This window comes from Onychomys torridus, chromosome 1 (assembly GCF_903995425.1).
Source record: "Onychomys torridus chromosome 1, mOncTor1.1, whole genome shotgun sequence".
NCBI classification, from domain to species: domain Eukaryota; kingdom Metazoa; phylum Chordata; class Mammalia; order Rodentia; family Cricetidae; genus Onychomys; species Onychomys torridus.
Genome location: NC_050443.1, coordinates 94,138,755 through 94,156,312, shown reverse-complemented (window position 1 = coordinate 94,156,312; position 17,558 = coordinate 94,138,755). Strand labels below are relative to the sequence as shown.

General features: G+C 45.3%; 1 protein-coding gene across 4 annotated transcripts in view; it reads left to right on the top strand.

The window, feature by feature from the left end:
• The first annotated feature begins 1,385 nt into the window (after positions 1 to 1,385).
• The window catches only part of Sox6 (SRY-box transcription factor 6), a 543,724-nt gene continuing 527,551 nt past the window's right edge, over positions 1,386 to 17,558 (top strand). The window contains exons 1-2 of one of the 4 annotated variants that reach the window (XM_036195519.1): positions 8,807 to 9,203; positions 14,638 to 14,679. The gene's annotated coding sequence lies outside the window, so the exon portion shown is untranslated. Of the gene's footprint in view, positions 1,555 to 5,529; positions 6,162 to 6,354; positions 6,735 to 8,806; positions 9,204 to 14,637; positions 14,680 to 17,558 lie in introns of those variants that run through there. The other 3 variants (XM_036195545.1, XM_036195551.1, XM_036195535.1) reach the window with 3 other exon arrangements.

Here is a 17,558-nt window from a genome sequence, read left to right as displayed (position 1 = left end):
GCGTGCGTGAGTGTGTGTGTTTGTGTGTGTGTGTGTGTGTCTTGCGTGCACATGTGTGCCCGAAGCAGGCAGAAGCGCTTCTGGGATGGAAACTCTAGCTCCAACCCGTTTGGGACGCTTGAGCCTTCCTAGCATCACCTGGGTCCTCAAGACCCTCAGGCTCTGCGACCCAAGAGACTGGGACTCCTGTCCACTGTGCCGTCCGAGTAACCTGGGTCAGTGAGCAACTGGCAGGACAGAGGGTTTGGTCGCTGTCGCATACAGCAGATTTGCAGATCTCTGTTCAGTGACAACCACAATTTATGAGTGGGTCCGGAAAATACAGCTCTTCGCAGCGCTGGAGTCCTTCTCCAGGATGCACGCAGGCGGACCCGAGGGGTAGGAGTAGTTGTGGGTGGGGAAGAGAGACACAGACAGTGAGAAGAATAAGCATGCGACAGTCATACAGTCTTACCTCTGGGACGAAGGACACGGTTCCTAGAACTGCGATCTGTATGGCCAGTGTGTGGCCCAGCTGTTTCTTCCGTAGGCGCTTCCCGCCTAACACCGCCTTCTGAATAACTTGGACAGGGCTTGAGCTGCCCCCTCCTACTTTCCTCCCCTTCTTTTTCTTTCCAGACATCGCTTTAATTCAACCTAGGGCATATCCAGAAGTCAGTCCGTATAGAGCTTCCATTCAGTCGTGGCGGGGGGGATATCCGGTTTACAGTTCCTCGTGGGCAGATGGAAGAAGTAGATGGTTACAGGACTTTGGAAGGGTGCGTAGGAATGGCACGGGGTGTTGGTGGCAGCGAAAGACGGTTTCTTTTGAGTCTTCGCACTGCCGCAGGTAAGGCTCGCAGATTGCAGCTGCCCTGCTGCAGAGTCGCAGTGGTGGTCTAGCGGAGTACGCTCCACTATTGAAAGGAGAGCGGAGGAGGGTGGAGTGGAAGAGACCGGCTCTGGACAGGCTCCCCCGGCACGCATTGTCTTGGTTGGTGTCAGTGCCGGGTGCGCAGCTGATGTCTTTGGGAGCGTTTGAACAAGGTAGACCCTCCACTACCCTCCCCCACCTTCTAGAATGTGTTTCAAAAGACGCGAATAGCTCTAAAATAAGTTAAAAAAATCTTTGTCTGACTTTCTGTTCGAGATGTAAAAATTGATTAAATAAATAAAACTTTATTTGACTGTGGAGTTAATCCAGAGACTTAGCGACATCGCTGGTCTTTGGCCTTATTCTAATTCTATGGTAGTAATTACCCTTCGTTTCTTTAAGTGCGATAGATTTATTGCCTTAGAGACTACGCACAGTTTGATTGAATTATTCATTTTTTTCTTTGGTGTAGACTGCATCTGGGGACTCTGATGTGACGTGTAGATTTTTTTTTTCAGGAACAAAGGGAATGTGGAAATGAAAGAGAGAGGGAGAGAGAGGCTGGCAGATGTAATGAGACGCGGTGAAGGTGTACGCAGACGGGCACTCCCACGCCTCCTCCCTTCGGCTCTCACTGCAGCCCTGGGTAACTCGCAGGCTAACACAAACAGCTTTTCTCCCGCAGCCTGCCCTCTGTCACTGTAAGTACATCACCCTTCTCTTATCAGCATGCAGATTCCAGCCACGCACTCCCTCGCCTTGGCTTTGCACCTTTGACAGCCAAAGCACACTGGGAAATTAACTTTCCTGAGCTAGGAAAGGCATATCTATAAAAGTTACTTTTGATTTATCTTTATTTTTCTTTGAAAACAGAAGTTCATGCATTTTTACCACTTTCCCTACCTTTTTTGTGCCGGTGCTCTGCTGCTACTGTAACTATGGCTGTGCTTTTTCAGCTGGATGACTCGCAGATTCAAATGAATTCTAATGTTACCCTCCATCGTTTAAAGTCCGGGGCAGTGCCTTGTCCTTCTGCAAAATGACATCTTAAAGGATGAAGAATATTATTCACAGTTGCTTTTGTTGTTGAAACAGGAGTTCCGATCTCTTTGAGGTACTGTCCCAAGGGCACAGTTATTTGGGAGTTGATGTTATCTGCTTCTCCCAAACTTAAATGAAGTGCCACGGGCTGCTGGAGCATTGGGGTGTTTGTTATCCCGGTTTCAGGAAACCAATGACGAAAAGTTTTCTCCACGCTGTAATTAAAGTTTTTCAACTTCTTCCCTCTAGCCTTTTACACTCGTTCACGTATTCTTCGTTTTGTTAAAAGTTCTTGGTGTTTTGGAGTGAGTGACATATTTGTCCTGTTGACACAGTAGCTATGAAGCCTTTCCTTCGAGAAGTTGGCCACCATAAGATGAAGTCATGTAGGTGAACGATTCTCTCGGCTGGTGTAAGGGAGCCTTTCAAAGGGGGAATTCGAGGTTTTAACGGCTGTTATGTTTTTTGCGTGGGTGTTTTAAATATTAACTTCTGAAGCAGGGTTAATTGCGTTGCCCTTCCCAAGTTCAGGGGGAACCTCTCTCCAGGAACCGTGCGCGCCTTGTCTCTGCCAGTTCGTGCCTCTTCTCTTGGAGGTGCGAGGCCAAACTTAGCAAAGCCGAGTTGCCTTTGGTTGGTCGAGGTGCACAGGGACACAAACACAGCGGGCGCCCAGGCAGCAACCCCAGCAGGCAGGTAAGTCAGCCTCACCCGCTGGCCCCTTTTTCCCTCCCTCAGTTCCCGCATTTCACCGCCTGGGTTCCCGTCGAGATGGCTCCGGCCCCCAGGGGAAGTGAGCTAGTGTGTTCCAGGATCTGAATGCGATGTCGGGTGCCCTTCATAGACTTCCTGGAATCCGCAGACGGTGAGGACCAGGTGGAAAGCCCACTACATTAGCGGATGCCTGGCTCTCTTCCTCATCCACTTGTGTAGTACAGCTGGTACCCCAGGCTTTGGAGGAAACCCTTAGCTAGCACACACCCCTACTTCCCCCGGGGCACATGTCACTCAGTGCAGTCTGGATTGTAACACCCAGACCCCAAAGTTTATTTTCTTTCTTTTGGGGCCCAATATTGTCACCTGCTCCAGTTGCCTATCCCTCAGCCATCTATCTTGGTACTATTTTATGAATTGAAATCTAAAGCGGACTCCTGAGCGCCCATTCAGAAGGCACTAGGGTCTTGGATCACAGAAATCTTAGTAACATTTCCTTTTTCTTCTTGCCTCCCGCCAACCCAGTGGCCTGCTTTCTGGTCCACTGGGTCTGTCTCCTAGAGCGCCCGAGAACTCTGTGTTTTAAAAAGACTAGTGCGCTGGTGTTGAGAAAGTCAAACCTGTCTCAGCATTTTGGAGGAACCCAGTGGCTCCCATGTTTGCTTATGCGAAGGCTCATCTGTTTGGTGGCTCTTCCCTGCGAATTGGTCTTTGAGACCAAACTTGGCGCTTCTTTTTTTCTTTTTTTGGTAGGCTTTTAGAGCAGGTCATTTGGTTTGACCCGTAGGATTTGAGGGTCTCTGCACCCCCCATCCCCCCCCCCCCCCCCCCGCCCCCTCCCAGCTGAAGAGGTCCAGGTTCAGGAATTCAGAGGTAGGCCAGGTGGAACCTAGCTCAGACACAAGTGGCAGCGCTTTCTAGGCTGGAAGTGCAGGTTTGGCCTTCCCTCCTGCTTATCAGCTCTGTCCGGTCTAAGAGGTCCAGCATTTTGGGGAACCCAGTCAAATAAGAATCTGGCCTGCTAGGCGCTAGAGATTACTCCTCATGGGTCTCCAGTGCCTGGAGGTGGTTGTGAGCAATGGAAATCTCCAAATTTCTTTCCTAGGACTATTTTCCTTCCAACCCACCTTCAAGTCATTTTAACATATAGTCCTAAACTCCAAACCCTAAAGCATTTTGTTTCCCATAGAGCAGAAACAGCCTGTCTCAGCCTTCTTCCAAGCTCATCCTAGGTGTGACCTGTACCTTTATCCCATCCTTTCTCTCTTGTCTGGAGTTCATATGGAAGCTAACTAACATGAAGTGTACAGTAAGGAGCCAGTCCCTTCCATTGCCTAGTTAACAAGAGATGAGGCTCTCCCCCTTTACCCTTGCTTATGTCTGTGGGAGGTCTTCCCTATGTTGGTTATCATTCCTGTTCCTTCTCTGCCTTATTTTAGCATGTCTCTTTAGGAGGCAGCTCAGAGGAGCCCTCTTTTGTCAGTTTCTACAAAGTAGAAGCCTTTCAAGTCTCTGCAGGTATGTTGGTTAGCCAGAGCCTCTCTCCTAGCTTTTATTCCTCATGTAGGTCTCCACTGACCTCAGGGTTTTTTTTTCTGGGCCTGGTTTGAGGCAAGCCAACCTCACCTTTTACACACTGCCTCTTGTCAGCTCTACAATGAAGTCACAGATAGTTTTCTCACCTCTTTGTCTGTTTCTGTCTCAACTATGGTATGGGCACCAACAATGTTCCCTCCTTTTCTGGACCCCCAGCTGTCTCTGCCTTGAGATAAAGTTCTACTCATTTAGGCCATTTTGTATCCTTCACACCAATACCCTACCCTACACATGGCTCAGAGGGGATCTTGAACATGTGTAGTAGGGCTTTCATTGGGAAGAGGTGCCTTTTATTAGAGAATTGTCTAAATCTGACTATGCAATTTTATATGCTATTCTGGTTGACTTGAAACTCTCTATCTTCTCCAAGCTCCAGCTCAGTCACCTGAGATTCCAAGTCTATCTTTGCAAGGTTGAGGTAATGAACATGTATCACACACTCAGTTCCATGAAACAAGGCTCATCCATAGGATAGATGCTCGGCCATTTTATTTATTGTTATACAGGTATAAAGCCAACTGTGGTGTTTGTACCTATCTTTTTATAGAAAATTTATTCTGTGAACTCCATCAATCATATGGCCTCTAGGACAAGGCTACCCATAAAGTTAGGGATTTGTATGTCAATTTCTTTTTCTTTCAAATTTTCTTACATTCTTTAATTTTTCTTCTCATTTACTGAGGTTCTACTAAGGTTTCATGATCTCTGCTTCCTGAATCTTTTTCTCTCCATTCTGCTGACTACTTCTCTCTCATCTCTAGAATTTACCCCAAAGTCACTTTTCTCCTCCCTGGCCACTTCAACCCTGCCCTCCTCCTGTGTTTCTCCCACTTCTCACTGTTACCGTCTAGTTCAGTCTCACGGTATCTTTTTCACCTCCAGTCGCTTAACTTTTCCGAAACTCAAGTGGTCTTCCTTGCTTTCCTCCCAATTTGACTTCCTCCCTTCTCCTTTGCTCCTCTTTCTCGAGAGCTGCCTACCTTTCTCCGGCCTCACTTGACCTTTTTCTTGGTTCCTTCAGCAGCCCCAGCATTGCCCCCTCGGTCCTTTCTTTTCAGCCTGCCTCTCCTCTCTCTAGTTCTTGTCCCTGGTCCCCTCTTGCCCGCAATCGCTCTCTGCTTTCCCCTTGCAGTGGGTGCTCCACTCTGCGTCCCTCGGCGTGTCCAATTCCAGTCTCCGCTCGCGCGGTCTCTCTGCCCTCCTCTCTGGGAGGCTTGCTCTTGCCTCTGCCTCCTGCACTCCCCTCCTTCTTCTTCCCCAGCCCTTCCCCCTCCCTCCCAGCCGCCCCGCCTGGCTTGCTGCCTCCTTCGCCTCTTGTCTCATCTTGCCTGTGTTGTCTGGGAGGGGAGCCCTGCCTCCTCTCCCTCGCTCAGATCAATGCCCTGGCCACTCACTTTCTGATGTTGCACGACGGGAAATGCTTTGAATACTTACGACATGGCCGCTCACACTGATTGCCAAGATTGACAGCACTAACCATCGCCTTCACTTGTTTCAAGGGGGGAAGCCCCCTGTCACCCGGCTCCGCGTGCACCTCCTGGCACCCCGGCAGCAAACTTGTGCGCTCAGCGCTCCCCCCTGGCCCGGGGCAGGACACCCCCGCAGACTTGAGTTAACGGGCGGCAGGCCGGGGCAGCAGCCCTGGGGATCTGCTCCCTTGCTCCCCAGGCTCAGCTAATTGACCTAGCACCGACTCCCCTTTCTTTACTTTTTAAAATTTGTATCTTTCCCTTTTTCTTTAATGCCTTTTACTCCCGCGGCGCAGCGCACAAGGAGCCCTCCCGTGAGGTACCATCCTGGAGCCCGCCCAGGTAACCGGGACGGAGCGAGCGACTTAAGAGAGCGAGGGAGGCAGTGTGAGAGAGCAGCAGTGAGAGCTACCTGTTGGGGCGCCGGAGGGGGCAGGGGACCGGAGCCCCCAGCGCCTCCTACTCCGGCCTTTCCCGGCACCTCTGGGGTTAGTTTCTCCGAGTGGGGACGGCGGCTGGGGTGGGACAGTGGAGGGACGCGAGGCAGGCGAGCGGAGCCCTTGGCAGAGCCTTGGCTTGCCGGGAGGGGACTAGGAGGAGGGCGCTCGCTGGAGGGCGGGCGGGCTGGCGAGCCGAGGTAGAGAAAGGGGCCCGGCGCTGCTCGCCTGCGGTGGACACGCCGATCCTCAGGATGCCTGCCTCTCTCGGAGGAGACTTGTGCCCTACTCTAGAGTCGGTGACAGATCTGCGAGGCGGGTTTCTGGTTTTCTTGCCCCTTTTCCCCAAATCACTCCGAGAAAACACATGTTGTAGCCTCAGATAACTGTGCCTAGGACACCGAGGCAAAAGGGCAGGGAAAGACAGGCAAAGCCACCTTTGACAGCAGAACTGTTATCGCCATCGCAAGTATTCGTCCGGAAATCTGTCTGCCCTCTTGGCCCACCTAATTCTTCCACCTTCGCTTCCTCAAATAGATACTCTAATCTATAGAAGTGGGAATGAAATGAAAAAGAAGTCAGGTGGCTTAGAGAATGAATTGTTAAGTCTTCGTAAAGTTCGAGGTAGGTATTTCATGGAAGTTCGCACAAGTGTGGGATGGAAGAAGTTGGTGTGCCTGCCTGTGTTTCGTTCTCTCTCTCTCTCTCTCTCTCTCTCTCTCTCTCTCTCTCTCTCTCTCTCTCTCTCTCTCTCTCTTCTCTCTCTCTCTCTCTCCCTCCCTCCCCCCCCCCCCCCCCGTATCTCTCTCCTCTCCCTCCTCCCTCCCCTTTCCTCTCTCTTCCTACCCCCACCTCCTCTTTCTCTTCCTCTCACTCTTGCAGTTTAAGGTTCAGATGGGGCTCTTGGGTGGTAATGCCCTTGATGCCCACAAGAGGGCAGCATCTTGAGGGCTTTGTGAACACTGGATTTCTCATCGCGGCATGCTTGTTTGGGTTTTGAGAAAGTTTTAACGAAACTTTCAAAGTGATATCTCATCTTATTAATAATATTAATAAGTAAAGTCATAAAAAAGAAGAAACGAGAGCGAGAGCGAGAGAGAGAGAAGAGAAAAGAGAAGAACAGTTAGCTTGCCAGGGGAGTTAGAGCCACAGGAGACGGGGGAGGGCTGTTGTAATTGTGGGTTTGGCCGACTGACGACTGGAGTGCCCTCCTCGGCAGTCTCAGTTGTAGCCGGAGGTCATGTAAATCGACCTTAAAAGAATGCATAAGCCATAAATTAAACCCTTACCCAAGGGCTGATCCATAAGTAGACAATATCCAACCTGGACAAAACGGGCTTCCTTTAGAGCCGACCTAAACCGCATCCCCCCAAATAGAGACTAAATGCGAAGTAAGTTTTCTTAGCGAATGAGTATTTTGTTTTCTTGAAAAGTGTCGGGTTGATTTGCCGTGTGATTGAGCCGCTGCAGTTGTAAGAGGCGTCAGTGTCAGCCAGGCTGGGGCGCAGGGGACGGGAGGTCCCGCTGGGCTTCTTACCCCCCCATTTCGGTTTGGGACCGTTGGCTAGTTGTGGGGTTGACGCTGGCCTAGGTCGGGCGGGACTGCAGGATCTCCCCAGCGCTCCGTGCCGTAGTGAAGTTTACCCGGAGGAGCGCCTAAAGAAAACCCGGGTGGCCAGAAGCCGCGCGCTCCCTCCTAGCCCTCGCCCACCGCGGCTGCCCACGACTTTCCCAGGACGCTCGAGTTCCAGTTCCCCTCGCTCCCTCCATTATTTCACTTTACTTTTTATGATCTTCTCAGCAATAAACAAACCGAACTCCAAGGCAGTCAGCAACCCAACGGTGGTCCTTTCTTTGCTCAGCACTAAGGCTGCGCAGGTTGGACCGCTGGCGGCGTGGGCGAGGGGCGGCCGCGTAAGGCTCGCGCGGGTTCGGCCTCCAGGTCCTCGGCGCTTCTGCCGGCACCCGCGTCTCAGAGGCTGGCCCGCCACCTTCGTCCCTCTAGGCTCTCTGCCCGGTCTGCCGCCGGCTGTCCTGTCTGCTGCCGGCCGGCCGAGGTCCGCAGCACCGGCTGGGCCCCGGGTGGGAGGCGGTGCTGCGGAGGCCCGCCTGCCCCGGGGGAGCTGCTTTCGGCTTTCTCCCTTAAAGGGCAGTGCGTAGAAGGACCCGGGCTTGTGCAAAGGCTGCTGGGGTTGAACTGCCGCAAAGGAACGGCCGGGCTCTGCGGAGGACAGATTAGCTCCGGGTCCGCGCAGCTTTAAGATAAAAAGAGAGAATTGGTGTGTTCGGACAGATAAAAGGTGGTCGTTGCCGGCGTATTTTGAGTTTTATTTAAGCTTGTCTGCTTCTGACCAAGTTTGAATATGCTTGTTTGTGTGAATGACCAGTTATTGACTTCCGCTCCTATTTGGGGTCTAAAATAACTCATCTACTGGGCTGGCAGGACTAGCAGTTAGCAAGATGGGCTGTTCTAGGCTGCTTCTGTGTGTCGCCTCCTGTAAGGGCCGCACTGGAAGTTTCAGTCTCAGGATAGTCGGAAGCTGTCCCAGCGGCACACTGGACTAGGCTCCCGACCTCCAGCCTCACTGTCGGTGAAGGAGTACGGGTGACTCCTCTGTCCTGGACGCTGGGCTCCAGCGCACACTCCAGTGGCTTGGCTTTGGCCCTGGCGGAACCGGCCAGCCAGAAACCCAGTGGGGAGAGTGTCCCTTCCCCCGCCCACCAGGGTCTCCTCTCTTCTGTCCTTTGTAGTCACATGTCCGGGTTTTCCCCCTGGTCCCGAGAACAGACACAGCCCCGCCCAGTCTATTTCTAGAAGGTGGGTTTGGTGAATAAAAAGGTCAAGTGGTTAGGTTCCCGAGCTGGGCCACAGTGAGGGGGGACAGGACGGACACCTGGCAAGGCCCGCCCCGCCTGTCCCCCCCAACCCTGGCGGGCCTGACTGCCTGCGACTGGCCTCCTTAGGCCACATTCTTGTGCTAAGTGCAAGAGGCCGTAGGAAAGGCAACCCTGAACCGGCCCAGAGCAGGCGAAGCTGATCCCGAGATGGCATTTTGTTTTGAACAGTTGCTGGGGTGGACGCTTCCTCATAAGGTAAGGTGTCAACTGGACAGTCGGCTGCCCAAATGCCACATGTATAATTAGCCTGCGCACTCAGCACCTCATCCCCAAGGCCCATAGGCACGGGCTTGGCTGTCTTGAACAGCTCAGTTCAGTTCTGGATTAGAGGATTCCCGGGAAGCTGAACCGGCCAAGACAGCCCGGGGAGGCCCTGGCAGGAAAGACTGACCATGAAGCTTCGCTTTTGATTTTTGCGTTTTCTGCTTCTACAGTTTTTCTTAGTTTTCGGCTGAGGGGGAAATACTGGTTAGGAGAGGGTACTCAGTATCCGCAGCAGGTTGCAGGCTAGATGGGGGAAGGGGAATGCAGAGACAATCTGGCCATGCCCTTCTCGGTTTGCTGCACTGGGGAGTCTGCGAGGACCCCTCTGTGTGCACTCATCTATTGGGTACAGCCAGACTTGGCACTGTGTGTCCTGGCTTGGGAAGGGACTTCAGAACTGCTCACTTGTCTACCTGCTTCCTCCCCTCTCACAGTAATTTAGTGTCGGTGCCCTGATTGTAGCTGCTGCTTCTCGCTTCACGCCTAGCTTCTCCGGGCTGCTGGTGAACCTGTTGGGGAGCTGGGAAGATCTGTTGGCTCCCTCCTCATTCCTGTTCATTTCTGGGGTTTTGGAGCAGTACCTCGTCCCCTCTGTCTGCTCAGATGGGTGCTGGAGTTTCTTGCTCAGCTTTCCCATCATAGCCTGAGGTCAGCTCTAAGGCTGTCTGGTGCAGAACAGCCTCGAACATGACCTTCCCTCTGCCATCTCTCTGTCACCCTGTGCAGTCCCTGTGGGATTCAGCACTCAGCATTAGGCACTGGCATCAGTCTGCCTCCTCCCTTGTTTCTAGGCCTCTCAGACATGCTACTGGGAAAGGTTCTCTTTATTTCAAAACAAATGAACAAAACATTTCCCCAAACCTTCCACAAGTTAGTGGGACAGAGTTAGCTTTCTCAGCATCCAAAGTTCTTTCCATGGTGGGAAGTAGGGCCATGGCTTATTAAGTTTCATTTGCTTTTGATTGAACCAGTGCAGTATTTTCTAATAGTAGGAACAAGGTTATAACTGAATTTTCAGTTATCTCAGCCCATGAACGTATTCTCTATGCACTTTCCAGAGCGTCTTTGTTGAATATACTATATACATGTGAGCATGTGCATAGGCAAAAAGACATGTAGATTTCTTCTAAATATTTGAGAAACCTCATAAGAGATATTGCTACTGTTCTTAAGAAAAGGGAACAAGCCACCAGACACTGTTTCACATTTTGAAAGCAAATGTGCACTGCAGTCATTGGATCTAGATTATGGCCAGAGACAGCTAGTAACCAGGACCTGACCACCAGGAAGAGACTATGTGCTCCTCAGGCAAGCTGCTAACACCTTACCCCCTAGCCGTTCCACATTTATTATTAAGGCAGGATGAGGAGCTTTTTGTTTATTGTTTATCTGCTTCATTGTTGCTTTTATTTGTTATGTTTGAAGTGATGAAAAGGAATGTTCTCTTAGTGGATATGTGCTTTTTTAAAATGCAAAAATTTGAGCTTTTTTAGAATTATGAGGTATGATATAGTCTGTAATATATTACATAACTACAACACTCAATAATATATTGTAACAACAAATGTTGAAAGACTACTTATCAAGCAGTTATCATGTGTCTGTGCCTTAAGCTGACTCTGTAATGCATTCAGCATCAGTCTTAGATGGAGTGATATGTAGTGAGAATATTGTCTATCAAGCATCTTCTCAGTAGCGGCAGAAAACAACAGATATTTTTCTTTATAAGGGAAAAGCAAAGATTTACAACAACATGTCAACATGCCAGCAAATCTTTCTTTTTATAAAGCTTCAAAGTTCATAACTTTAAACACATAAATGATAAATTTTGGTGGCATTATTAGGGTTTTATATCAGTTTCTATTTGTCCTGTTTTAGGAGATACTGGGTTTTAAGTCACTGATCAAATTGCTACACATATCTATTTTAAATATAATAAATCTGTAATGTTTTATATAATTCTCTTTCAATTAATACACTAGGTATTAGAAGGAATGGTGTTTCTTGTGAATAAGATGATACACTGGCTTTAATGCTTTTAGTATTTTTTTTTGTCTTTTCAGATTGGTTAGTTTGCTTATCTCCAAATTTTAAAAATAATTTCTTTACCAGTGAGATAATCCATATAGCTATATGTATATCATTTATATATCTCTACTACTTAAAACCAGCATTTGATGAAATTGTAATTTGGTTTAAAATGAGAACTATTTGCTTAAACATGGTTTGGGATATATATATATATATATATATATATATATATATATATATATATATATATGTATTTGAAGTCAAGTAAAACATCCCCAAGCTAATATGATCTGAGTGTACCATATCAGGCACAGACAGGTACTAGAAATGATAAAACACAGATAACTTAATGTAAGATGATTTGCAGATGGTATGTATTATCTACTGTCATGAGGTTAGATGGGTCACGTCACTATATATATTTAAAAATTAATCTAGGCCATTTCAGATTGATCAAGTTATGTGGATCTATGAGGTTTAATGAGGGCAGGTATTACTATAGAAACTTGCCATAATGAACAAAATAAGCACTCACTGCCTTTTCAGAAGAAGAAATGGACTGTCTCTGGGTTTGGAGTGCAACTTGCTTAAGAATATGATTTGTTGTTTTTTCTTTCTTTTTTCGAACAGGGAGACATAAGATGCTAGATAGAAGCTGCATATCATGTCCTCAACCTGATTTCGCATTTCCTTGTGATTATATCCCAAATGTGAAAATAGTCCAGTTAAAAAAAAAATTAGTGCTTGGGAGTATATGAAAACAATTTTTACTAGACACATGTACTTTTCAAATGGATGATATGGTCTTGTTGCTTAATTTCTTCAATTGTTAGCTGAGCACTAGTTGTTTGGTAAGAAGTATCAGAGATTTTCACCGTCCTATCATTATATATTCATTATTCATTCTTAGGAAGGATGTCTTTTATTTTCCTTGTTCTGTGGAAGAGGGTAAAGCTTTCAGCTAATTATTTTGTTTAGACATTTAGTCAAACTGGAAATAGTTCAAAATTTGCATTATGGCATTGATGGAGCTTTCCAAGTATTTAGTATCTGATTGTCATAGTTTGGATATAAATATCAATTGGAGACTGTGGATAGAGACTGAGAAATAGGATAACATTTAATTCTCCTCCAGGCTCTCACCTCCAAAACAGGGTGCTGATGTTTTTCTTCAAATCTGTGATAGTCTAAAAAAAGGGAACATGAAACCCTAAAATCTCAGAGAAGCAGTATTGATTCAATTCTTAACTGCAAATCCTTCATATCATTGCTCAAAATATCTAACTTTGCACCAATATTAGCCATTCTTTTTATAGTGGCACCATGCTTAGTAAAAACTTCTAAGCACTGAGGTCAGGTGTTGAGATTGGATTCTACTTTATTTTTTATGAATCAGATAAAGATTTCTGTGCATGAGACCATATGTGAAGATGAGAGAACAAGAACATTTCCATATCAAAGGCAATATATCTGAGGCTGCATGATAATTAAGATGCAGTGGTTTGGGCTCTGCGCTGGCACTTAGAGCATCGCCGGGCCTTGTGCAGCATGCAGGCGGGTGCCTCTGCATACTTCTCGAAATACACTTATGATTTTGTACAAACATTTATGCCAGTCCACACTTTTCTGTGGATAATTTGTATTTCATCCAAACCATTCAAAGTCGAAGTTATTTTTCGAGCTACCCCCTCATTATGGCTTTTGTGCATCAACTATTTTTACTCTAGTTGTTTGTATTTCTTTTTACCAGAATGATGGCTTGTTTATATTCAGAATCTCTTCTTGCTCCTCTAAGACCCCTAATATATCACTCATTTTACTATTCACTCAAAAAACTTTCATCTTTAGGAAGGATGTGAGTCATTTTCTGAGGTTAATTGGAGATGCTGCAATCCACTATAAACTAATAAGCCACATTAAAAGTCAACTGCCTAGTTATTTGTGCTTTACAATGCTAATATATTTAGTAATCCTCAGTAACTTGCATAGTATATAATGTTGGGGAAATTTCTTTTCAAAATGTTTAGAGAAGTATTCAGAAATCTTCCGTTTCACTTTTTTTTGTAGCATAAAAATGTGTGGTGACATTCTCTTTCATACTCCAAGTGAAAAGCAATACTTTGAAACTGTAGAAATCTTGCTATTTATCTAAAGAGTTATTTCTTTGCATTTACAGGGAGATGTTTGATCTTATTTATAAGGAATTGAATTAATGTCTTAACCTTTTGGGGACAGGACTGTGATGCAGTGAAACCTGTCATGAATGGCACGGTGAAGTAGGAGGATCTAACAACTGGTACTCTACTGCTGTGTCTATTTTAGGCGTTTTGCATCTCTGGGAAGCAGCTCGAATGTGCGCTGTGATTTTCTGGATTTGTATTTCTGTGTGTTCTCTCTCTGACCATGATGCTATGGCTCTTGTGGCAATGCCTCACTTGGCGGATTTCATCAGAAATCTCAGGGTCAATGCAGCCTCTTAATGCTTTCTCTGTACAGACGTATTGCTGGGTGTGGAGGCCTGATATGATATGAATCCTGTAAGAATTCCCCACGTTCTCATTATTTTGGGTCAGATTACTTACATATATTGATTTGATGTTTTTCAGTGATGTCACATGTAAATTGGCACAATAAGAATTAAGATAAATGCATCATCTGTTGTGCATATTATGATATGCAGACTTTTCATGCTATCTCGTGTTCTCTTGATTGTTTTTCTCCAAAAATACTACAAGATAACCCCTTACATGATATTTCATTCCTGTCCCCTTTGTCAGCTCATTGTTTCTAGTCAGAGTAAAGAGATACATTGAATTGTCTGTCTTTAATATATTCATCCGAATGCAAAAAGGAACATCAGTGCTGTTTTTGATTTCACCTTCTAAATACAGTCTCTGCTTCTTTGAAGAAAGTAGTTCTTTAAAATTAGACAAAAAAATTGAAAATGCTTCACTTGCCAAGTCTAAAGAAGCTCAGTGTGTGTAGGAAGAAATGTGACTTTTTAAAAAAATTTAAATGAAGAGCATAGGTTTAAAAAGGAACCCATTCTGGCATGTGGCTGTGAAGGCTTCCTTTCGTACTGCAGACATACCACTGGGAAATGTGATTGGGTACTCAGTTCTCAGCACCCAAAGAACAGCTTTAAAGGCAGAAGCCTTACTTTTCAAAGATCTTTTCCTTCTGCTGAGGACATTGATATTCGTTCCAGGAAGCTTAAGCTTTCCATTCCAGCTCTACCAACTGTTTACTAACAAGCGTTTGGACAGTTGCACAACTTGCTTCCCCCCCCCTTCTGTAAAATAGAAACATCTATGTATATTTTTTTCTTTCCTAGAAAGAACTCACCTGGATTCTAGAAGACTTGGGAGAGTCCCAAGTGAGTAAATGTAGTGTCTTGATTTCTAACTTCTTACATTTTATGAAACTCCAGTCCTAAATTCTGGAAGAGATTGTGAAAGTAATTTCATCTGTCATTATCCATTTAATACTGATGATCCTTACTCCATTCTAATCAATGAAGTATCTCTCTACACTTTGTATGCCTGCAATGAAAGATATTTTATAACTGCATTTGGTTATGTATATAAATGGTTCACAACACTGGAGAGTTCTTTTGTCCAATATACACATTTCAGTCTTTTTCTTTTGCTTATATTTTAAGGATAAATGGAAACAAATGTTTTTCTTCATTTGAATGATAGATCTGAAAAGACCAGAATCAGACCTTCAGTTTTATTTCTTGACTCTTTCCTTTTCTTACTCTAGTTAGTTGTATGACCTTGCAAAAGTTACGCAACCTTTTCAAGTCTGACCATTTACTAATTTAAAAGGTGGAACAATGGTAGAATTTATCACATAGAATTGCTGAGAAGATCAAATGTGAAGATACTCAATATAAGTGTGTAGAATACTTCGGGATAGCTGCATTAGGATAGATGGACAGTGGTTGTGTGATCAGTACTAGACCCTTGACATGAGAAGTGGTCTTTATTCTCTAATATTTTATACATTTCTCCAGAATTTAAACTGCAGTCATACCCACTGTCTTTTTCAATAATGATTATGTAGGATAGATAGACTTACTGTCACACTGCCTTCCTGCCTTTGTGATGTGAATGCATGTTTCTCAGGATATTATTTATTCCAAACAAAGTTTGTATGCTGTAGGAGTGGCTATTTAACCTTCTTGTCTTGCCATCTCAGTGCTCACTTGCTTTATCTTTGTGTTCACTTCCAGAGATACCATCACTGTGTTTCCCATGGCCAACATAAATGAGTAATGCCCTGATGTGTTAGGAGCATTGCACATTTGCTCTGTATGTCCTCAATGAATGAAAAGTAGAAAATGATTTGACAGTTGCATAATATAGGTGACTGGTTTCAAATATGGGGTTCATGAAGGGTAATATATGCAAGTGTCCTTGATGGTGGAAAGGTTGGAAATCACTTGATTACATGATTTCAAAGCTGAAAATGCATAGTCCTTGAGGAGCTATGAATATGAGTAATTCTGAGCAGTGTGGTAATTACTACTGTAGAGATATGCATATGAGAAGAAGTTCCTATGATGAGTAAAGCTTCTAGTCCAAGGTGGTCTTTGGTATGTGATATAAAGGATGGCTGGGGATAGGAGTGAGGAAGTACTCAGGGAGCACTGGGGCAACATTCACTCTCATTACTTACTGTTTGGTGAGTCTGATAGTGAAATGTCTCACTGTATCTTTGTGAGTTCTAGAAAGGCCATATCTGTTATAAATGTGATATGGCCATAGACCACTAGCTTAATCATCGCACTTCTTCACTTCTTTTTCTTAGCTGGATTTTGTGGTCAGTAACATCATGGGTATATTTGAAGATACAAAGAAATCTGTCAGATTTTTCTTCAAGTTTGTCAGATAGATATGAAAATTAGAAGAAGTGGTTTATTAATAAATAAACTTGGGGCTGGGAATATAACTCAGAAGTAGAGTGCTTGTCTAGCATATACAAGGCCAATTCAGTTCAATTCCCAGCAACACCCCCCCCCAAAACACTGTCAAAGCAAATGACCTACTGATTCAAGATTATGAATTAATACACTCTTGTATCTTGTATTGTCACATGCTTCTTTTATTCATTTGACAAGCATAGTTTCAGAGAAATGTTATTTGGAAAGTTTCAGATCTGGGTATTAGTTCTGAATTTTTTATTTGTTTCTGGTGCTACATATTAATAGTTTTAACTTTAATAAGAATAAAGTTAGCATATTTCATATTTTTGTTGTGTTTGTGTGTGCATGTCTGTACTTGTATTCAGGTGTGTGTGTGTGTGTGTGTGTGTGTGTGTGTGTGTGTGTGTGTAGGCCAGAGGTCAACCTTAATGTCTTTTCTCAGATGCTGTCTACTTTGTGTCTTGAGACAGGGTCTCTCACTAGCCTAGGGCTTGTGCAGTTGTTTGAGTTGTTTGGCATGGCTGGCTGGAAAGTTCCAGGGATCTGTCTGCCTGTCTCCCTTGTTTAGGGAGTACAAGTGCACACCACCATGCCAAGCTCTCGATGTGTGTTCTAGAGGTTGAGCTCGGATCTTCATCCTTGCTTTATGGTAAGAGCTTTGCCAATGGAGCCATTTCCCTAGACCCTCCATAACTTTGAATTGGAGGGTAGTATGAAAATAAATTCTTCCTCAGAATAAAGAAGTAGGAATTATTATACATTGATAATGAACAGCGACTGTGGTAGGAGCAGTAGCATCTTCCTACTCCTGAGAATGTTTAAACTGCTGCTGAATTCATTTTTGTTTGTTTTGTAATCTGCAAACTCATGTTTTCTTGGTTCTTAAAGGCCTTTTCTCAGAGCAGCTTCTTGTCTGGTTTTGATCTGGAGTTTCTTCAGTGTTTAACAGCTCATTTCTCCAAATGATACATGCTCACCAAAGATCTCACAGCTCAGGTGGCTGTCACATAGTGGATGACTGAGAAAGGACTGGTGGTCATACAGGCTGCAGAAGCAGTGGCCCCAGCTTCTAGTGGCCTTAACCTGCTCTTGTCTTTGACACTTCTTTGGCTTATGGACTTTTGCATTGTTTATTAACAGCAACATGAAAAAAATGATGCCACCTCTACGTTATAAAGAATTGTCCTGAAGCTGAGCCAAGGATAGGAGGGATGTGAAACCTGTAGAAGACAGTCTTAACACATCCTAAGTTATATAAAATTAATTGTGTTTCTTTTGAAGAAACAACAACTCAAACAAAAAGAAAATAAATTAAAATAACATAG